We start from the raw sequence: 23155 nt of genomic DNA on the forward strand, positions 1-23155 counted from the left end.
GTTTTCCAAGTTAAAACACCACCACCACCCCCAAATCTATCAAAGCAATGTGATAATCTATCAAACACTGTGGTAACCTCTACAACATGATGCACAGTGCTGTCTGGTCAGAATCCTCACTTTGAGGATCACAAGAATCAAGTCACAGAAGGGAGAGGTACTGAAACTATCAAATACATTAGCTGCGTCAAACAGATGTGAAGCCTTCACAAATCAAATAATATGACTAAACGAGGCATTACAGAGAAAAAATTATGCCACAAGTCTTCCAAGTAGCAAATAACAGAATTATCACAATGGATTTTTTGGCCACATTTAAACAAAATAACAACTATTATATGGAGAACAGAAAAATAAAGGAATGCATCATCAAAAATATTGAGAAAATTAATAATAAAAGTTTATGAAAGGGAGTATTTTTAAAATATTAACAACTGGAAATTCTGATCCTTGTGAAAGCTTTCATCAAAATATTGGAAAAATAACAGATCAGTGTGCAGAGAGGGGAGGTAAGAATTCTGACTGTTAAAGGAGCTGAGATACAAGTGGGAGGGAGGAAATAGCTTTCTGTAGGTGCCAGCAACTTGGCACAGGCCAAGGCTCAGATAAGCACAACCTCATATTCTAAAGCAGTCAGTAAAATATACAGAAGATTAACGGATGACGTGTATAAAATGAAAACAGTGTGTTTTAATCACAGGGTAAGAAACATTAAGACTATACTAACTGTACGCTGGGAATTAGAATTAGTTGTCACTAGATGAAAGAAAAAATGCCTGATACTATAGAAAACTAATAGCTGCAACATATCTGAAATTGATTCTTAATGCACTAAAGAATGAAACAACCCAAAAATACTTTTAGAAGGACTAGGTTATGTATAAAACCAGTAAAAATAAAGACCAAGTTGCATGGAAGAACTTCACAGACTCAAACACTGAAAGAAAAAAATTAACATCAGGAAGAACCTCCACGTAATGAAAACCTTTGGGTAAAAAAGAAAACATTGCTTTTACAAAAAAAAAAAAAAAGCAGAAGCATATAAATTACCAAGCAGCAACTCATTTTAAATGACAACTAATGAAGATGTACAAGATCAAGTACATCAGAGCACAACATGTACCAACAGAAACAAGTGTAACACAGTGAAGAAATTAGTCAACAACAAAACAGAAGATAACATCACTTTAAAAGACAACATCACCAAATACAACAAATGGCAAAAGACAAAACCACTGAGGGTATAACGAGGAAGCATATGTTGTGAACCATAACATTTTCTATCCGAAACACAAAACATTTACACTACTGTAAAAGGATAAAATACCAAAGTTCTTAAGGAATGAGCATATGGATACACTGTCATCAGAAATGCTGCTGGTAGCAAACCACAGGTTTAGAGCACTAACAGACGTGATAAAGGTCTACTGGAGAGCTGAATCTTGCGCTTCACATACACACAAGTCATGCAGCATCAGTCCAGAAGACATGAGCTGTCTGCTATCACACAGAAAGATTAGTAGCAAACCTCTGCCAACAGCAACACAGGATCATAAGTGGTTGAGAGCAAATAAATGCTCTCAGGAATACAGAAACAAGAAAAAGCCGTTTCACACTTTAAAAATTTTCAACAGAAGGTACCACAACACATTGTTAAACTCCCTATTGTAGCGTCCACAAGATACATATCCTGTAGAAGAATCCTTTCAGGCCTTCATAGCACAACAGATTTAAAACCTGCACAGCTTATTAGTCCCTGAAAAGGAACAATGGAGTATTAACACCTTTGGATGAGAACAGTATACATCCTCCACACTTGACAGGATCAAGGGAGTTAACTGCTACAAGTATTTTATTGCCATAAGACTTAAGGGAAAAGATTTAGTCTTATAAGTGATGCCAAATATGCCCTCAGTGTTACATGCTGAATTGGTTCTCAGTCAGCAATTTAATGAGACAACAATCATCCCTGAAAACAGCAGCACAAAATCCTGTTCCTACACGCCTTATTTGTGCATGAAAACAGTGAATTTAAGGCTACCTTTAACATTGCTGTGAGCCATCACACTGCCCAGCAGCTTCCTACATTATTACTTCACACCACCCAAATTGAGGCAGGTCAGAAACATCTTTTCAGGCAGCTGAAATGTAGTAATGAAAGTGTTTTAAGGTTTTTTTTCCTTCTTTAAACAGCCACTTTCTATGAAATAGAGAGCCTTTCCAATCATAAGATTCTTCCTCTTATTACTTTTAATGCTGTCTTTTATTAAGCAGTTTCAGTACCCGAAGAGTAAGCTGTCAAAAATTTAGTCTTGATTAATGTCTTCACTATAACCTTGATATAAAGGTGCCCAGAGAGAAAGATAAAGCTTGTGATACATGGTCAGAGACACAAACAAAATTCAAAATGAATGCTCATAAGAAAGAGAGCTTATAATTGAGCTACTAAATTTAATTTTGTTTACTTCTAAACTTTTGTATTTATAAAGCAAGGCTTAGTAAAGCGTTTCTTTCAGCATTTCTCCTACCCAATTATTTTTATTATTTCTGATCTTTACCTTTTCCTTTAGCATTTATCTACATCCATTAGAACTTTCTAGACTAAGTTGATAACCAAAGATGCAAGAGTTTATGTGTAGAACTGTGGCAAAGCATGACTGCTGATTTATAAGCATCTAAATTGCACTGAAGAAGCAAAATATAGCAATGTATTAAGACTGGTCTCAAGTAAGACAAGTAAGGCTGTGAGACTTAGCTCCCACATCATGTTATAAATTGGAGTAACAAAAAAAGTTTTGAGTTCTCTCCACTGAGTTATGTTTGGCATAGATTAGTAGCATGATCTTTGATTAATTGTGTCAATCATATGTGGTCCCTGGCAAGCTGAAGCTGCATGAAACTGAATCTCTTAGCAGGGGGCCATTTAGAGCAAATAACCACAACTTTCTAAATTCAATTTGTTCCACAGCAGAAAATAAGAGATAGCACCATGCTCAAAGCCAATTTTTACTTGCAATTTATGAAAATTATTGTTCAAATAATTCCACCCCAATTCACTTATTCTTTGGCAAAATAAGAATTAGTAATTCCAATACTCAGCTGCTTAAATTAACAGAAAGACTTCATTTGAAAGCGCCTAACAGAGAACCCACCACCCACCCTGGTAGTTTGTTTCAGTAATTAATCACATTTACCATCAAATTAATGCATCTAATCTCTTGTTTTAATTTGCTGGATTTCAACTTCTAGATACTGCTCATTTTGCCTTTTTCCACTAAAGCATTGAGTATTTACATTACTTGTATTTGCCTATTTCTGTATCCACAGACTGTGGTAGCCCCTTTAACCATATCACTACTGTAGGTTGCACATGTGGTTTCAGGATTTGGGGGGGAATTTTTGTTTGGTTGTTTAAGTGTGTGTGGAAGGTTTTTTTTTGTGTGTGGTGGTATTATTGTTGTTTTAAATCTGTTATCATCTCACCTCCGGAGCGTGAGCTATCAAGGTAGGAGTCTCATTCTATAAGTACACCCTGCATTCCTTCTGTCTAACACTTCTTTATATCACACATGTAACATTCAAGAGGATTCAGGCCACCAAAACGTCCAGGTTATTCTGTGTAGCTATATTGCCAGTGCATATCTTACCACATCACTGGAGTATTCTCCACCGATTTGAAATCATCAATTCATACATGGGTCATAACTTACTATCCCCATTTGTGTGATATACATAGACTATCACTCCAGTCAGTACAAAGACAGGAATCAGCACACCATCAGTTACTTTTTAATGTTTAGCCATGTCATGTAATACCACATAATCTTTTTTTATGAAAGATCAGTCACTGCATATTTATTTTAATGATTTTTACTTTTTATTATGTACCACTCTCATTAGGGCAGAGATCAAAATCAGAAGACTGCCTACCACCCACAAGGTCAGAATAAAACTATCCACATGAAAAAGCTGTATTAACTATTGAACTGGTTACACTTGGGTTTTGCCCATGAAGTCTTACCGATAGGCCTAAGCATTAGTTCAGTTTGTTACATAATGAATTCTGATCTGATTTTTCAAACAGGACTTATATGGACTATAAGAGAATGTTGAAAGGAAAATATCTTAGTTTAAGAGACTTGTTAGCTACAGGTTATTAGATAAGTAACAGGTCTGTAAGATTACTTACTGCATGTTAGCAGATGAAAAGATGCTATTCTCACATCTTGTAAACAAGCTGGTCTATCTAAACCTGAAGCTGTCACTAAAAGAAGTGTCAACTGGGAAAGGAAGAAATTTTAGTACAGACTTCTCAACACAGGATGAAAGTAAACAGCTAGACCAAAAAGTGATACTACAACAAGAAGCTAGGGTGCCAAGAGATCAATCTCAAACCATATATAAATTCTGGAATTTAATAATCGCCTTGAAAACCACATTTCCATAAATAAGGGTTCTTCCTGGGGAAGATTTCCTCCTTTTGAAACAAAATTGCAAGCATCTTTTGCATGATTTTTAACAACAGCTCTCAAGTATCAATACTGCTTCTTCTTCAAGTAACACACAAAATATGTGTCATCTTATAAACATAACTGACAGCAGCTCATAATTTGGACATTAAAGGAAATGTTTCCCCCAAGTTCCCATGATCCTTTGTAGGGAAGTAAAGATATTCAGGCTGCTTCTTTTTATACTGACATCAGTATAAATGTGGCTTTTATCTTTTTATGTGAGCCCACCACCACAAAAAAAAAAAAAAGACAGAAGACATCATCCCAAAAGAGCCAAAGAATAGACTGAACCAAGGGAACCATGCAGACAAGCAAGATACCAGCTAGCAATGTAACTATCTTCTGATGCCTGTCAGTTATCCTGTGGAAAATAATCAGCATTTTTGAATTGCTGATCTAAAGGCTTCAGAACAACAGCTAAACCCCAACCCTGCTTAAAATAAAACCCATGGACCTGAGATAAAAGGCTCAAGATCTCCCTAGTTCACTGGCACTTTTCCAGCACTAAGCATTTATGTCTCTCCCACACACTCAAAAACCCTGACGTGATCCCTATGGGAAGAAACTATTCAGAAAAGCATTAATTATATGTTTTGCTGATGGTAAATCCAGATTGCTCTTTGACAAGAGAACAAAGCAAAGCTACATCCATCAGGGTAACTTTTCGAGTTGTACTTGGTAATGGTTAAAAGTGCATTTCACACAAGTACATATATTTTATTTCACACTGCAGTAACTGCAATCACAAAGACAGGGCAATATTGGGCGATGGTCCACGTGTGGTACTTCTAACTGCTGTAGGAGCCACAGGACACTACTCTCCTTAGCCAGGAAGGTTAAAAAACATCAACTGACTGCTCAATTTCTATTCTGCTACAATTCTAACGGCTGAAGGGAAAAGTTTTAGAGAAAGGTCATTCCCTTCAGTAAGGGAAAGGGTGGTATAAATGTCTCTATTACTGAGGGCCCAGTTGTTCTCAGTCTAAATCTGCTGTCTACTATATTTTCAGGGAAAGAAAAGGAGCACATTGTCACATAAAGAGGATCAACCTCAAATTTTCCATTCCCCAAAATAAATGCTGCTGTTATCAGACTGTACAAAATACGAACAATTACTGCATAGCCCTGAAATCAGAAATGGGACTTCTCAAGTGAAAGCGCATTCCCTTTGAGATGGGAGTTTGGAAAGGCTATAGGTTAAGAACTAGATCCTACTCTGTACTGCACAGAAAATGCTGCCTAACATTTTGGAAAACAAGTCATTGTATGAGTTGACAACGTGTTTTGTGCACAAGGCAGAATTAGGTCTTAAGCATTTTAAATATAGGCAGCAATGAGGCAATGTAGTATTTTTAAAGCTTACAATTGATGTTGCATGTAACTAGTTTTAAGCTATCTGAACTTAACTAAGACTTATGTAACATTATCAGAAGGAAAAAGTGTTTTGTTCTGAAATAATATGATTTAGGTGCAAAGTCCCAAGTTTATTAATTGCCAGTATGAAAAATAATGGACTTACAGTGACAGAAATTTATCCCAGTGAAAACTGACTGCACTGGTCACATTTGCACTAGTAGCATTAGCTTAACTGGTAGATGACAAGTTCCAAAGACTTGTTTTTCTTCAGAAAATGATACCAGCAAGTTGTTACATCAGTTCATTTTTCACCTCACATGTAAGCAAATGTACTCACATCCTTCCTTTGGACAAGTCCTTTGAACTTTTCATTGATTTCTAAATGCTAATAAATAACAGTAGGAAACAATCATTTTCTAACAGGTAGGTGAGGCAAAATTTCTAATAGTTAAATTCAAATGGCAAATTTTAGTAGCAAAAATATTTCTTCATGTTAAATGAAAGAGGAACTCTGCTACTCCACATATACAGTTGGTTTGGGGGCTTTTTTATTTGAGTTTTATTTATCTTTTTAAATCTACTGACCAACTGAAGTGCTATCTGTTAAGGAAAAAGGGGAAAAAATTCCCTCAAAATTCATATTTTGTAGAATTTAATCAAGTCTTAAACTTTTGTTGCACATGCATAGAAAGAAAAAGGACTGAATTAAATATAGCAACTTGTAACTGGTCATGAGGACATGTGAAAAACAAGCACTGTTAGGAAAGCTCCAGCCTGGTTAAAGCTTTTCCAGCTGCTCTGTGTTTATCTACAGAATATCATTACACAAGCAAGAAAGACAGGTGAACAGCTTGTTAACACAATAAAATGCTAGCAGCACCTTGAGCAAAAATAACAGTGAGATAATGATTTATTGGAACATAAAAATCAGGTGGATAAGGTTTTGCAATACTAGCACACTCTTCAAACACATTTAAGTGCTTTGCTTCCCCTACAGAATAGTATACCCCCAACCCTCCAAAAAAGAAAATCTGATAGTGGTCACACTGAACTAGAATAGCAAATGTTTGAGACTGCCACGCAGTCGGTTTTTACTCATGATGGATTAAGTCACCATACAAAGTTTCTATTTTTGAGTGTTCATAATATTAATCTAGAAAAGCATGTGCTCAAATCCATATTTTCTGAGGGAAGTACATAAGCATATGCTGAACACATATTACTTAAGCTTTCGGACGTGCACTCTGCTGAACAGGGGTGCCCTGCAGCTGAACCGCAGCTTCAATTTCCAGGAAAGAAGATAGACTTAAGGAAGAAAAAGGGATTTTGCCATGGGGAAGTCAACATGTTAAATGCAGGCATGAGAAGTGATGGAGCAGCCACTTCTTCCATGCGAAGAGTGGGTAACCTGCAGTGCTACCTTTTTTGCCTTCCAGATCTGCAGGTCCAGTATCTTGCTTCTGCTTAGCAGACCCAGCTTTGCCTTGCTGTTCAGTACCAACCTGTTTTGAACTATCTGCCATATACAGCATTTTACCTCTGGATCATAAAATAAATGTCTTAGTTAACGAGGGCATAGACAAAACTCTAAGAAGGGAAACCTGACCCAGCAACGAGTTCAAGCCTGCTGACTATAAAAGAGTTACTCTGTAGTCTTTCTCAGGTAGTAACAGGCATAGCACATTCCTTAGGTTTCTTTACCTCAGCAAACTTGCTTACGATGAGTCTGAGTTGTTCTGTATCATATTTTAATAAGAGCACAGTCATCTGTGTAAAGTTGCTCATACATAACCTCATTTGCCTTCTAGGAGGCTTTCAATAAGCTCAGGTTGAACACCTTACCAGATGTTCAGGATTTAACTACCTTGGCATCATACCACTAGCACAATCAATCATTGCAACAAAAAGATTTAATCAGAACTTTGTTCCAAAACACATCTGTTCAAGCCCAGTGATGAAACAAACTGCTCTTACAGCCCTCAGCACAGAAACTTTTCCCACCTTCTGCCTTCTGACAAAAACTTCAAGTGAACATCTGCATAAGTAAATATTTTGATCTTATTTCCACTATTTCAGCTAAAAGACAAATAGCTTTGAGTGCCATCATCAAACTGGGTTTCCTATTCTGTTTTCCAGATAATAGCAAACTTCAGTTGATGTTTGTCTGGTGCTCACCACAGCACCTTTTTGTGGGATTCATCTATGTCTAATAACCAATAGACTCAAGACGGAATCCTTCAGTTGGAGCATTTAACACCATCACTCTTTGCAGAAAGTGTCCACCTCCTTTTAGGTAGAGACCTACATCAAGTTTTAGGGAACTTTCAGGAACTTCACTGCTTTTATGGACTTGATACTGAGATTAGTATTCTTTTTCCAAGCATGCTTGAACATCAATAGTGGATTTGAAAATTACCAGAAGATAGGCAAGAAGAGAAACAAGAAAGGCACCACACAGATCAACAGCAGGACCACGGAGGCCTTTAAACCACACTAAGAACTTTTGAAATGGTATTCAAATACACAAAAAGCATGTATTTGCTGGAAGATAGTAAACTAACTGAGTGACAGTGCATGGAAGAAGGCTCCCCTGCATCCCTGTTCCTACCTCCTGCTGAATTGAATCTTTTTGCTCAATTAGGCATTCATGGGTCTTTTCAGACAATATTCTCAAGGTCTGTCCTTGGTCTCCTGGTCATGCAGAAAATCTCTCCTGGGAAACAAATGGGTTTGTACAGCTATTCCTGTTTTCTGTACTAGCTCAGCATACAATTTTAGTTTGGCCATTTCACCTCATCAGCTGGATGAGCTGTATAAGTCTTCAGCTATTTCCCCCTCCAACCTGGCCCTGCCCAAAGCAGTTCCTTTTAAGCCAAGACACAGAATGCACAAAAACTCAACAGAAGTTAAATTCAGATATGAACGCTTTCTGGTTTATATTTTCTTAAGATGGACAGTTCTATGGTCATTTATTGAGAGGAAAAATAAAAAAAACAAACAACAAAAACACAAAATCCCCCCCAAACTCTCTAGTCACTACATACTAGTGATTCATAGAAGGATTTAGAAATCACATACTGTCTTTTCTGTCAAGATCAAGTTTCTCAGACCTGTTTGCTTCCTGCTTAGGTAAATATAAAAAACTACACAATTATGGTACTACTATTTAATGAAAAGACACTTTTCCCACATTCCCAAAAACAACTTTCAGAGAAGCTGTAATACATAGAGCCTATTGCCTAATTCATCAGTAACATCACTTTCCCGTTATAACTATACACATTCAGGTTCTCCCCAAATGCATTATGCAGACTTCTGGTTGCCAAGTATTTTCTCTAGTATGCTAAATGACACTAAAAAGAGGCAGAGGCATTAATTGCAGAACTGCCATTAAAAGCAAGGAAATGCATTACCAGTAATGCTTATTGTAATATTTACAATGCTTTGGCAAGAATACAATTCAAACTAGTTCTCCTTTGTTATATTTGATAATAGCATCAAAACATACCACATTGGAGACACCAAAAAAGAAAGAGAAATCTGATCTTTGAAAAATGAAGCATGTTTAAGTAATGCAAAAATATTAACTCATACATGTACAATTCATTTTGATGTAGACACCTACTTCAGGTCTTTATCAGCAGACAATAGTAGCCTTTATCTTCAACTGCAGCTGAATTTCCTCCTCTACAACCACTGCTCTATACCAGCTCTACACCCCAGTCAGACTCCAGAAATGAACATTAACAAGGGACCATACCAAAGTCTGAGGCAGACTCATGACTTCTCTTGGATGTAACGAGGCAAAGAATTCCCTTGAGAACAGTGAATATTTTTCTCTGAAGAAAGTAATCAACGTAAAATCAACACGTCAAAAAAAGTTTCCTGACATTTCTGAAATTAAAGTTCTTAATTATTCCCAGTGATTTCAAGAGTACTCTGAAAATAGATACTAATATCTGCATCCAGACTGACTTACACAGCTGTCCAACCTAGTTACATGATCACATTATTTGCCTAGAACATGGGAACTTGCTCCAAAACAGGCAAAAATAACAGTTGTCATCTCCCATCCCTCAGATTCTTCCTGTTCAAGCCTTTCTGTTTTGTGTAACAAACCTGAAGTGGACATCAGAACTTGGAAGTACTTTCCCACTGCGGTATTTGCTTGAACCAGACAAGACTCCCTCCAGCTCAATCAATACTTTGTTGTTCCACTCAGAGATTCAAAGATGAGAGCTGCAGAAAGACCCCTCCAGATTTACCATGTGCATGGTGGTAGCTATTTCCTTCTGAAGGTAGGAGACATCTGTTCAAACCTACTGAACTAAAAATCTCTTTTTTCCCTTACTTGCTGCCTTAGAGACAAGCTGCCTTGCATCCGAATTCAGCTCCAGTACCTGTAAGCCTTTTCAGTTTGCTCCCTTCAGCAACGATTACTGTTGCACTACTCCTGAGCCACAGCTCTGTTTTTATTTTCAAAACCCACTATACACAATATGGGCAAGCCTGCAGACTGCAAATGCCTATTAAACTTCAGGGACTACCAATAATGATCTACAAAAACTCAAGGCATTATTAAACATAAAAAACTTGCTTTTAATATATATATAACACAAGGAACTGCAGAGAAATACTTAAAGGAGACCCATATTTTGCTCTTCTGTGGCAATTTGCAAACACACTCAAGGCAATTAATTGAAAAGTCTTACAATAAAATGCTTTAGGCTATTCCTGCAAGCAGTTAGCTTCTCTAGTCAGGCAACACCTTCCTCATGTACTGAATATTTTACAACTTCTAAAGCTACACTGCTCTTCCTTATCAAAATATAGGTGAAATACAGCATTCCCTTTCAAAAGAAATGCTGTAGGGACTGAGGGGTTTTTTTAAACTGCAAATATACATGTCAATATAATTTAACTCAAGGTTTTTTTGTATCTTCTATTTGTTTTCCTTGATATAATTGCTGTATTATTTGTAATAATCATTACAAGTTAGGTTAAAACAGAATATATCCAATTAAAGGCTCGGTTCAGGAAGACAAGTTAACTTCAGAGGATGATCTTATCATATGCCAGAATTGCACTGTGAACACAAACACGGTTCAAAAAACATGACTAACATCCATAATCATAGTATGTGTTGAGAAACAGTTTTTATTCATTTACTTCTTTGTTTATTTGAAAAAAAAAAAAAAAAAAGGAAGTCCAGAATTTATCAACTGAAGATGGCAGGCAGAAAAATATAGCCTGGAACTGATTAAGTTTGGGGATATACATACATTTTGGAGGGGTATCAAAGATTATTTATTTTAGCAAAACAAAATTATGTTTTTGAAGCGGAATGAAAACATGGCAATATAAATCAAGCTGGCATTATACTTCTGTTCTACAAGCAGCTACTGCTCAATTGTTTATGTAATTACCTACAACAGTCCAAGGAGTAGTCAGGTCCCAATACAACCTAAGACAAAGAAGAGTGCATTAACTATAAGGGGGGTGTAATTACAGCAAGATAGTAAAAGTATCAACTGATTACAACATGATGATTCATTTTGGGGATATGCAGTTATGTATTTATTACATATATAGCAAAATAATCTGTTAAAAAATGGGAAAAATTAATTTCCAGGATAGATATGAAAGCAGACTGTTTCAAAAAGACCAGTTTGAGACAGGCTGTTTATACATTTAAATCACACAAAATCCACATGTGAAATATAGTAGTTATTGTTTAACATGTCGCTGTACGCTTAAGTACTGCGCTGAGGAAGGCAAAAATATGAAGTACAGGATACAAAAAAGCCCAAACAAAAGCACCCAGGCTAAGAGAAGCTAAACCCAGAATTAGTGTTGAGAACAGGACAAATATAGGAAAGAAACAAATAATTGAAAAGATGGATTTATAAGCCCAACACAAACCTCAGCTCTCTGAAAAGCATAAAGATCCATAGCAAACCCAGCACTTCTCACTAGTAACTTCTAGGCATCAAATCTCAAAGGTAATTCTAAAGCTATGACAAATGCAGGCCTCCTAACAAGATAAATCCTAGAGTAAGTAAGGCAACTTGAATTATGAAAACTGCATTAACGGCTTTTTTATTTATATATATATATATATATATATATATATATATATATATATATATATATAAAATTGTCTTTGTAAAAGACAATTTCAATAAAGCTGGACAAGTTATTTTATTTCATAAAGGAAAAACTACATTACCTGTGAAGTGAGACTTGCCAAATTACCAGAAGGGCCATTACAAATATCTTCATTTCCCAAGAAATAATTTCACTAGACAAAACATGAAAATACAGGAGACTGCTAGATGATTATAAATGTTTCTTACCACAAAGATGTTAGCACTTATGAAAAGCAAATGTGTACATAAAAAGCCTGTCTTGTAGACCCAGAATTTCTACAAAGGAGCCTAATGAGGCTGTGGTCTGCCACCCCACCGTTATCAGGGTGGCATTCATGGTGTCATTCATTCGCCTTGTGTAGCACATGTGTGGCCATGTGTTACTGCCCCAGTTGGACCTGCACTCAGTCCAGTATGCCAGGTGGCCCAACAAAGCCTTGCTACTCCCAACAGAGAACAAATGATAGGATTTGCTCTTACACACTTTATTTCTCCCTGCACATATGGTTACATGAACAACTTGTTGTACACCACTTGGAGCAAGATACACTGCATGAAAAATTTTTAAAAAGAAAAATCAAAATTTAAAGAGAAAAGTTCCTTTTTTCGTTATTCTGCCCAGGCTAATACTAATTCAACATTCCTCCTAATGTATCCTCCTCTGCAACATATGGGAAAACTCCAGCAGAGCAGCATTACACATTTCAGCACTGAATTGCAGAGGACAACATGACTCTCTAACATTTCATTTCACATGCTGAGGAATTTATTCTGACTTGCAATGGATGATGCCACAATAAAGCCTTGCTTTAGTGTACCTCACTACAACTGTCACTCAACATAGGCGACTGCAATTTGGAAAAAGACCATTGCCCTTACCAAACCCACTCAATCATGTCAGCTTCCAAAAGAAAAAAACAAAACCGAACACTGGAGCCAGAATATTATTAAAAACTTACCACTTAACAGTAACACTATAGCAATACAGGTGGAACTACACAAAGCAAGCTTTTCGTTCATTCTCTGGAACACCCCAAAGTCTCTCTGCTAAAAGCCAGATGCACCTAGACCACATGCAGCTGCAGCACATATTTTGTTTTGGCAAGTCTGGTCTTTCTCACTTGCTGAACCATCTCCACATGTATGAAGCACATCTGCCTGCACTGTGCCTCCAAGTCTTTCTACAACACAATTCCATCTTCCAACTTTCCTCACCCTGGCAGTACACCAAAGAAGTGAGGCTACTCCAGCGAGTATTTTTAGCTGGAGGTAAGTTATTAAAAATCACTTCCTGAAAAACAGCACTTGCTTTGAGAGCAACAGTTCATGAAAAGCAACATGACAACTGAGGATGGGACCCAGAACATCAGATTTCTTTCAGAGGGAATAAGACAAACCAAACACTTACAGCACTTGACACCAGAATTGTTTTCAAATATACTTCCTCAGTGCCTGTTTTTAAAATCAGGCCAAAAACCAGAGCTGTACTCAAGGCTAGTGTTCTGTACTCACAGTAATCTAGCCAAGTTTAGGATGTTAAGCCCAAAACCTCCTATTATCCCAAAGGATGTTTTGTTGCTCGCATGTCTAGCCTGGACAGAAATAATTACATTTATCTGAAGGAAAAGTTAAGGAATAAAACATGGTACGTATTCACTGTATCCGATTATGAGAAATGTTTTTGTGCATAAGGTATTACATATTAAGGATAACCCCCTCCTTGCCAGCCCACAGGTGGGGCTGGAATTCCTACAGCAAACATACGCACAAAGTCCAAATCTCTTGTAACATGATTCTCTTCAGTAAAGACATACGAGTCTGGTATCATGGTAAGAACTCTGCTACAAGAGATTGTCTAAGGCTCTGGCAACATTTTACCTGGATGCAACAGCAGAATTTGCAAATTAAAAAACCCCAAACCCAAGAAAACACTACAGTTTTCTTTATTTTCTATTACATCTCACTACCTATTGTTTTATCAAGCTTTGTACTATTCTCTTCAGTTATCTTAAAATTACTAGATAGGTTCAAAAAACAAACAAACAAGCCAAAGAGATACGAATTAACTCCCAAGAGACACACAACCCTAACCAGAGACAACAGCTAGCACAATCCCAAAAATAAAATATCAGGAAGTTACATACTCAAAAAAATGGCCTTCCAGTAAATAAGTCTTGTACAGAACTGATAAAATATAGAAGCGATACACATCCTAAGTGTCAGAGCATCACTGCCATACAGAGATTAGGGGGCAGCGTACTGTTAAACTTCCAGTATCTATACCTTGACTGTTTAAAGAACATGAGGTGCACCCTTCCCTTAAGCCAACAGGAAGTCTGGATTCAGTGCTCTACAAGGCTCTTAGTTCTCAATCACAAATTATCACAAATTTACCATCAGAGTCACTAATATTCTTGTATATACTTGGGAGAGGTACATGCTTGGTAGTGAGAAATTAAGTCTGTCTAGGTATCCTGACTAAGCTCACATTCTACTGCCTAACATTGAGTCCATGCAGAGGTTTCTAGACCCTTATCCAGCCTAACAAGATACACCACCTAGAATGGGAAAACACACTCTGAGGATTTTCTCCCCATTCATAAAATCAACACAGTTCCTAGCTGGCAAGAGAGTCAAAACTAGCATTTTTTTCAGACTACTTCTTAGGTTCGTCTGTCAGCTTGTGCCAAGAAAAATCTCACTTAGGCATAAACAGCCACAGTATCCCAGGAAGAGAGAGGAAAAAGCGTAACGCCAAGCAGCCCAAAGGAAAAACAAAGTTTGGTACTTTCAAATCATGCCACATTCCCCTGAGAACTGAGCATTAAGGATCTAGTCTAGTTTTAGAGTTTCATATCCAAAGGCACTACTACACCTCTGCAAGAGAAAGGCTGCCCAGACCTACGCGAGACCATGAATGCAGAGTAAAAAGACCAATTCTGCAAGTACAAAATATAGCCAGGAATCAACATACACAGACACTGCCTTCAAAACCTCTCAGTTCTGTGCAGTGGATGGCTCAGCTACGACAAAATACTTCTGAAGTACTGGAAGCTCTTGCTGCTTGATTCCCCCATTTGTCCTCTCAGGCCAGGCTACTAAGGCAGCTCTCTGCAAACATGTCACTCCTCCTCAGAAAAGTAATTATCAGGCTGAAGTGGAAAAGTTGACATCATACCTGATGGCTCCAAACTACACGTGGATTAACAACCTTGTCTTATCCCCAAAAAAGCTTACACAACAGGTAAGAGGGAAAGAAACAAGGTTTAATTCAAGAAAAAAATAGTAGTCACTTCCTAAGGAGACAGATGTGCTGCTTTTGTTGGCCAGTGCCATAAACTTGCCCTGATAGCTTTGCACCAAATACAAGTAAGATGCCTATGAACTGAGATCAAACCAATCAAGATTAAAACACTGGTAGGACAGTGATAGAGAAAATGGCAGAACAAGTGAGAAGGGTCTCCTGGGAATGGCATCTACTATTGGGCTAAGGTAAGAATTATCTTTCAATTTATTTTTGCCTACAACTGATTGAAAAAACTTGGATTAAAACTCTGTTCGGCCTGTAATACAACTCCACTGAATACACTAAACACATTCCAAAAAATCTAGTCCTTACCTCTCTTGAAGGAGGTATTGTCAACATAAAATACCAATGCTCTTGCATCAAGCACAAAAAAAAGCCCAGCAGGCCATGATTATTACTGTGGATTCACCAAGAAACCAGCAATTACAACATATGTTGCTTTGATAATCAGGAAGCCAGAAGAGAAGAAGTGAAAAGAACGCTTTCCATAGAGGAGAGAAAAATACTCTAGTCAGTGGACTTTAATTGCTTGTACTAAGTGCAAGTAGTTTTAGTGGTAACATACTGCAGGATGCTTTCAGCTGTATACACTGTGGATTTATTTTTCCTAATGCCTTGAAATCACCAAGTCTCCTGATGGCAAAAGTGATTCAGAGGACTGAGAAGGAAAGAAATGAGCTCTGTTTAACAGGAAAGTAAGTTTTCATATACGCTCAGGTTTATTCTTTTGGTGATCTAAATTTTTTTTCCTTGCAACCAAACTCCTAGAAGATTCTCATCAGAATGTACATGGCCATAGAGAGCAGAAATATTTTAACATATACATTTCTAATATGATAGCTGCAAATTCATTTTAAAGAACCAGATGACCCTCTAATCCTACAGAGTTCACAGCTGCACCAGCAGAAGTTCAAACACCAGTATTATGGCATTTCCAAGAATCTTGATATCAAGTTTCTATACCCATAAAGCACTGTTATGGTTATTTTGGCTCAGTTTAATAACTACTAAATCACTGCAGGACATATACACACCCAAAAAAAACCCCAACCCAGAAAAAGTTTAAATTTGCTTTATGTGTAAGAACATATCATAATGTAGAATTATACATAAGGTTCCACAGTGACCATTTGCTTTACACAGGAAAGGTTAAACTGCTTAGATAAAACATTTTGTAAGAAGCTAGAAAGTGAACCGCATTCTATTTTTTATTGTTAGCCATTGCCATTCAGACATCATACTACTCTGCACCAAGATAAATATGAACTTGTTTGCATATATCCAGGTAAAATTTTGCACTGAGTAATAATAAACTGCAAAGAAATTTCAAAAAAATGCTAAATAGCTTCCAGATCCAGCATTCCAGAGCACAATAAAATACTCCTGTCGAAGAAATAGTTGCATTCCTGTTCTTTCAACATTCTACAGCATATGGATGAACAGCCAGGCTGAAGGCAGACTTTGACAGATTTAGAGATTTATATACAAGAGGAAAAAAAAAAAAAAAAAAAATCTTTGCTGGTTGCCATTGGAAAAGTTCACATAAAGCACCAAAGTGACAGATTGAACTGGTTGCTGATAATGAACTGATGAAACAGAATGCCTCTTCTTACACAGTTGAAAAACTTTTTCTTAACTCTGCTCATCCTGTTTATTTCACATACACTGAGCAATTATTTTGCAACATCTACTTTTTCAGTGGCATCTTGAGAGAGTGACAAGTCACTGGCAATAAAACCAATTCTCTCAATACATTTAAAGTGGACATGCCAACAAATCCTTAACAGCAAGAAACGTGCATTCATGGGTTTTATGCCACTTCTCATACTTCCTGTCTTCCATCTTGTGGTTATTAACAAAAAACCTAATCTCATTCTAGTTCAGCAATAACCTCAGTGATTACAGTTTTAAAAAAAACTGCTGTGTCCTTTTCTACAGTTTAATAACTAGTATTAATATAATACTTACATTACTGTAGTTCTAAGCAGGCTTCGTCATGACCTGGTTATGCTGCCATGTTCCCAAATCATCCTGAGAAACCACCTCCAGCCTCAAGACTTCAACTTCACAGCAAGCTTTAAAGATAAAAACTAAAGGAAGAACCCCAACAAGGAGAAGGCAAGAAACAGACTGGCTTGGTAGACACGTACAGGGCATTAGTTACACGCTGCTTTTCTTCCCTTGCCTTTCTGTAATACTGGTCGAAGTCCTTGTCTCCTTGCTCAGCTATTCAGTTTTGCTCTTACCTCCTTTTCAAAAATACCTTTTTTTTTTTTCCCCTGTATGACACATAAATGTAAGGTGTAAGTATATTTTGAGACCTAATAGGAGGTTTGGTTTTCAGAAGCTGGCTGCTGCTTATACGTGTAGCCTTCACAACCAATTTGTTGCAGTGCAGTAAGTAATTATTTGGATCTGACTTCTATGTCAAGTGGCTACAGGCATGTTATTCTTCCAACATTCAACAGCAAAGCTAAACAAGCCAAAAAAGACAACCTAGAGTTAATCACCTCTTTTTATGCAAGCTTCTCCAAAAACCAAACCAAACAAAAAAAGCCAACATGGTATTCCAGTTGCATTAGCACATGCTTGATGTCAGGTTCATAGGTTCAATGTTAGCAAGTTACAGAATACAAGACAGCTTAAGTTTCTCCCCATTTTCTTTTAAACAGAAAAAAATGTAGCATTTTGCAAATCTAAAAAGTAGTGTTGTCACTATGGCACTACTGTAACACTTATACAGAAGTGTTATAATAGTAAACCTGAAGGTTATTCTTTAAATGTGAAGAAATTGTTTAGATGTAACTGTGCCAGCAAACCAGACACTTTTTCAGAGATGCTCTAAACACAGCCACCAAGCACACCCATTAACCACATAATTCAGCTCACACAGCATAGGAGAAAACATTCGCTGCTAATAGGCTTTGTCTACATTATTGCCAGCTACCCATGATGTGTACCCATCAGGTGCAACAGCTGAGAATTATTTCAGTAAGAATCCTGCAAACAAGTTCAGCATCTTCTTATAGGTTCACTCAAAACTGTAAACTGAAAAGCACTGTAAATGAGAACACAACTGTGTTTCCATGTGTATTCCATTCGTTCAGTTGCTTCCTGACAATACAGTGAACACTAGGCATCTGCAGCATCCTAGAGCAAGGTGCTCCACAGGTCAGTCATGTGTGGAAGGAAAAATGGTGAACCTATGGTGAACCTTTTGTAAGTACTGACCCTGCTTCATACAATGCCTCCTACCTTTTGCACTATGAGAAGAAATACAAATCTTTTCCCTGCTCACCACAGTACTCTCACAAAAGCATCTATCGTGTCACTTCTATGTTCTGTATCAAATCTACAGCTAGTAATGATGAGCTAAGCAGATTTGCCTCATTGAGGTGTTCACACTGAGCTTGCCTGTTAACATACAGACTCTATAAGGGACACTGTTCAAACTGCAACAGAGACAATAAGCACCATAGGGATGGGAGGAAGGTGCAGGAAGCAATGCTTGCTGAGTAAAGTGCTTAATTCAGTGACTAATGATAGCCAAGAAGACTCTCTGGCATGCTCAGGGTTAAGCAGTGAACATCCTTCAGCATCAAGGTTTCCTCCAGAACTTTGTTACAAATATTCTGTAAACATATACATACGCTGAAATACTGGGGAGGGGGAAACAGGGCGAGGATGGCAGCGATTGGCTCTCTACAGCAAATAACAAGGAAAATTAAGAAAAATTAGAGTGTCTATTTTAGCAACCAATCTTTACAAATGTCCTTTGCTAAGACAACACTGCAAGGATGCTGCTGCATATTGTTTACATCACAGGCAGATGTAAATAGAAATATCTTCAAATACACACTGACACTTAGACAGGTTTTTACTTACAGACTCAATATTGGAAAAAGCCCAAGAAATCAAGGCAACAGACTGTAGTACACAAGGCACAGAACCCATTAAGATTTTTCTATGTGCATATAAGAAACACTTCATGACTCAAAGGCCCATCACATACAACAGCTCTAAGTCAAAAGCACACAATGCACAAACATTGTTTAAGCAGGGACAAGTCTTATAAGTGCCTTAGCAGAGATATTATGCCCATTCAGCCTAACTTCACCGAAGCCTTCAGAGCAGTCATAGCTAGACTGTTACCCTACAGAAAGACCCGGGCAAGGCCTGCATGAACCAACAGAAAGCACCACTGTGAACTTAACACCTTGGTTATTTCACCCCTGGAGCTGAGTAGCTCTTACACAATTTATTAGCAATCATACTGAGTGTTTTGCAGCAGCATTTATTAGATGCTTCAAAGCACAAAATAAAACCATGGCTTAGGAAAATGAGGTAAGAAGTAGACTTTCACAATTGATGTGTGGTAATTTAACGCACAATAATCTTGGTACATGATCACATATCTGAATTAAAATGAAACTTCAGGACAATATTCTAAGAAATTTGCATTTTTAGCACAGAAACCAACTGAGAATTGCCACCAAACTGCAGAATTGGAAAATCCCATTTTCCTCACTGTAGGCAAAAAACAGGAAACAAAAACTTGGACTTGTTCTTAGGAATGTGACTATAAAGGCGGAATTAAGAAAAAAAATGCTTTGTGCAAAAAGGGTAAAAGAGAAGAAGGCATACACATTTGGGAAATAAGGTTTCAAGGCAGAAGAGGAACCAAACCCCAGACCTGGAAAAGGAAGTTATAATCCAAGCTGGGTATTGCTATTTTTTTTATTAAGTTTGTTGTCATGTTATAAAACTTGCTTTCAGATTCATCTAGAGGTGTCACTATCCAGCCAAAGTGAAAGTGTGCAACCAATCAAATTCACAGTTCATCTCTACAACATTACACACAAGTTTCCTCAGTTATTTACTCATAAAAGTAACCAAAAATAAAGTATGACAACTATACAGGTAATCTGGATAAATTCAAGTTCCACAAGTATCCTTTTCTTCTTTGTAAAGTGAAAACAATCCAGGCTACCTAAGACCACACAGCACCTCCATCGGATTCTCAGGAAAAGATTTTTGGTGTTTTGCAGCATTGGCATGTCTTTCTCCTTTCTTGAAATCTACACTAGAGTCAGCTTTACTTATAACAACTGTTTACAACAACTGTTGATGTAGCATGAAGACTAGAGAAAACACCATCAACCCAACAAATGAGATACCCAACCTTCATATTTATACTGGCTTTCCCTATTTGTAGAGAAGTGCTCACATGCACTGAAGAAAAAGCAGAAACTTTCAACCAAAAAAATTGGACGAGAAGCCTCCTTATTTACCTCTGTCATAAAAGCTTACTTATAAATTGCTGCATTTCAGAGTTTTCACCTTTACTACACACAACCTCCCCTTTGCTGAAACCCTGTCTCCAAGAAACTTACTCTAATGACTTCTTATGTAAATAAAATTGTTTTTCTACCTAAGCTTGCCCAGTTTTTTTTTTAAAAAATCTTATTAAAACACAGTTTCCATATCAAGTTCTTGGCTTTTTACAAATCCATTATAAAAGGCCATATTCAAGAGGTATATAGGAAAACAAGTAACTCCAGCTACAGTTTTAGGCTGTTGATGTGATACTGATTGTAACCTGAAGCACTGCTGGGCTGGTGACATTTTGGTAAGGAACCATGAGATGAAGAAATACTAAGCTGAAAACTATATTGAATAAATAAGACAAGGGAAAAAGATAGAAAAAGAAATGAGGGCCCCAAGGAAACTGCAGGACTTGCATCCTCTTAACTCCTGCAGCTGAGATTTGTAGCCTCATTCAATTAGTGTGTTCTCTTACTATGTTTCTTTTAGTTTTGTAGTATTTCTTGAAGTGATTAAACACTAGCTCTTAAAAAGCCATTTTACCAACTTTTTTATAACTCAGAAGCTGTGCAAAATAATATAAAAATATCAAAATAAGATGAAAAAGCCAAATGAGTCAACAAATAGATTAAATAAGGAATGGGCCTCCCTGGTCTTAATTCTATTTTAACTTTCACGTTTTGTGAATGATGAGAAAACTATCAGCTTTGGGCCTGGCAGCACTGCTGACTGCTGTATGAGTATCTGTTACCAATGTTAGCACCGAATCACTTCGAGACTGTGGAGCAGTCCTAGGACTTAAACAATATGGTTACAGCCTTTAATTTTACCCTGCAGCAGTATGATTAAATTGAATAAAACTTGTCTACCCTGTGACTCACACAAGAAGTCATCATGGACATTTGTTGCACTAGACCCATAACATACTTATCTTGCACGTGGAAAATTAAGATAATATTTCACTCACAGCACTCACTGCAAAGTACTGCAGCACAGAAGAACATTGTGAGAACAAAGGCATAAGTGTTTATAAAGCACTTTGAGATCTTGGCTAAGAGATATAATAATTAAAAATTAAATTACTCTGAACTAGTGGAAGGCATTTTGCATCCTTCCCTAACAGAGCTCATACCCCCACACATGGTACCACCACAATGCTCCACATTTTCACAGAGCCTGCAGGGCCAGAATACAAGTTATAATAATTCCAAAGTTAAACCTTGCTTGAAGTTACAACTGAAGCTATTGTAGCTGGGGACATTCAGCTTTTTTATTTAACTAGGGCTGAGACACAACGCAAAATCTGAAACTTTTCAGTTTCACTTAGGTTAGGAATCAACATGATAACCCTTCAGTGAGCTTAAAAAGTACTGATACCATGACTTTTTATAATTTTATACAATCAATACTTGCAGAAAAAATTATCACAACTAAGCAGTAAGGTTACTGAAACATTCAAATTAATAAAATTGTGAACACAGAAAGCCCAGCGAGCTTTGCTGAAATTATTCTTCACGTATACAGCAATCATTTCATACAATGGAAGACCTATATTTCACATTTTAAAGCCCACTACATCTGCACAGAAAACAGTGCAATGGTTTCCATAGTGAAGGAAAAATGGCTATAAAGTGGCACTGACATCAAGAATTTACTGTGCAAATATGTATATTAACTTTTGACCTAAAAAGTCTACAAGTCTGTTTAAAATTATATTCTTGGTACTTCTGAATATGGGGGGGACAGTGATAACCATAAAAATAAGATACACACATGAGCTACTGCATAATTTGGTGGTATGAAAAGTTATCCCTAACTTGCCTTTACCATCAAAAGAGATGTCTGAAAAATAACAGCTTCAGTGATCAGTTCAGTGAAGACATTACAAGAAAATGTGGAAAAGAAAAGAGAAGCAAGTTGATCTTCCACACTTTTACTAGAGGCTTGAAGCCAGGGCAACAAGTTGACAAAACGATAACAAAATGCCTGGGAAGCAATGGCTGTGTATACCACACATTTAGCTAACTGCATTGGATACCTGGTTGTGAAGCATCCTTCAAGAGCAACTGGATGGTTCAAGCAGTAAGTGTTCATAAATGTGTTTGACATGAGCAAGCTAGATGCTAAAAATCAAAAAATCCACCAAAGATAGGATACTGAATTGCATCATTCAGGTGGCAGGATATGACCACATAAAGCTGACAGTTCTAACCAGTCTTAAGAGTATAACTTTTTCCCCACACCCCTCCCCTCAACTGAACATGGAAGACTTGCAGAACAACATTCAACTTTTACACAGCCAAGTTTAGGGCAGCCAGTGTCCCTCACCACTTTTTTGGTTACCCAAAACAAGAGAACTGCTTGTCTGTATAATCTCTACCAACAAGAGAGACCTACCCTGACAAAAGCTAAAGCATCCCTTCCCACTAGCCTTCTAAATGTTGCACAAAACAGGCAAGTTAAGTTAGCATGCTCAACACAGAACTAAAAAAACCCCAAGCAAACCA

General features: G+C 37.2%; 1 protein-coding gene across 3 annotated transcripts in view; it reads right to left on the reverse strand.

Moving 5' to 3' along the window:
* The window catches only part of ZFYVE28 (zinc finger FYVE-type containing 28), a 159377-nt gene that overhangs the window by 82562 nt on the left and 53660 nt on the right, over positions 1 to 23155 (reverse strand). Inside the window, exon 1 of one of the 3 annotated variants that reach the window (XM_074904401.1) lies at positions 17292 to 17355. The exons of the other annotated variants lie outside the window; for them this stretch is intronic. The gene's annotated coding sequence lies outside the window, so the exon portion shown is untranslated. Of the gene's footprint in view, positions 1 to 17291; positions 17356 to 23155 lie in introns of those variants that run through there. 3 annotated transcript variants of the gene reach the window in all.

Source organism: Athene noctua, chromosome 4, assembly GCF_965140245.1.
Source record: "Athene noctua chromosome 4, bAthNoc1.hap1.1, whole genome shotgun sequence".
Taxonomy (NCBI): Eukaryota; Metazoa; Chordata; class Aves; order Strigiformes; family Strigidae; genus Athene; species Athene noctua.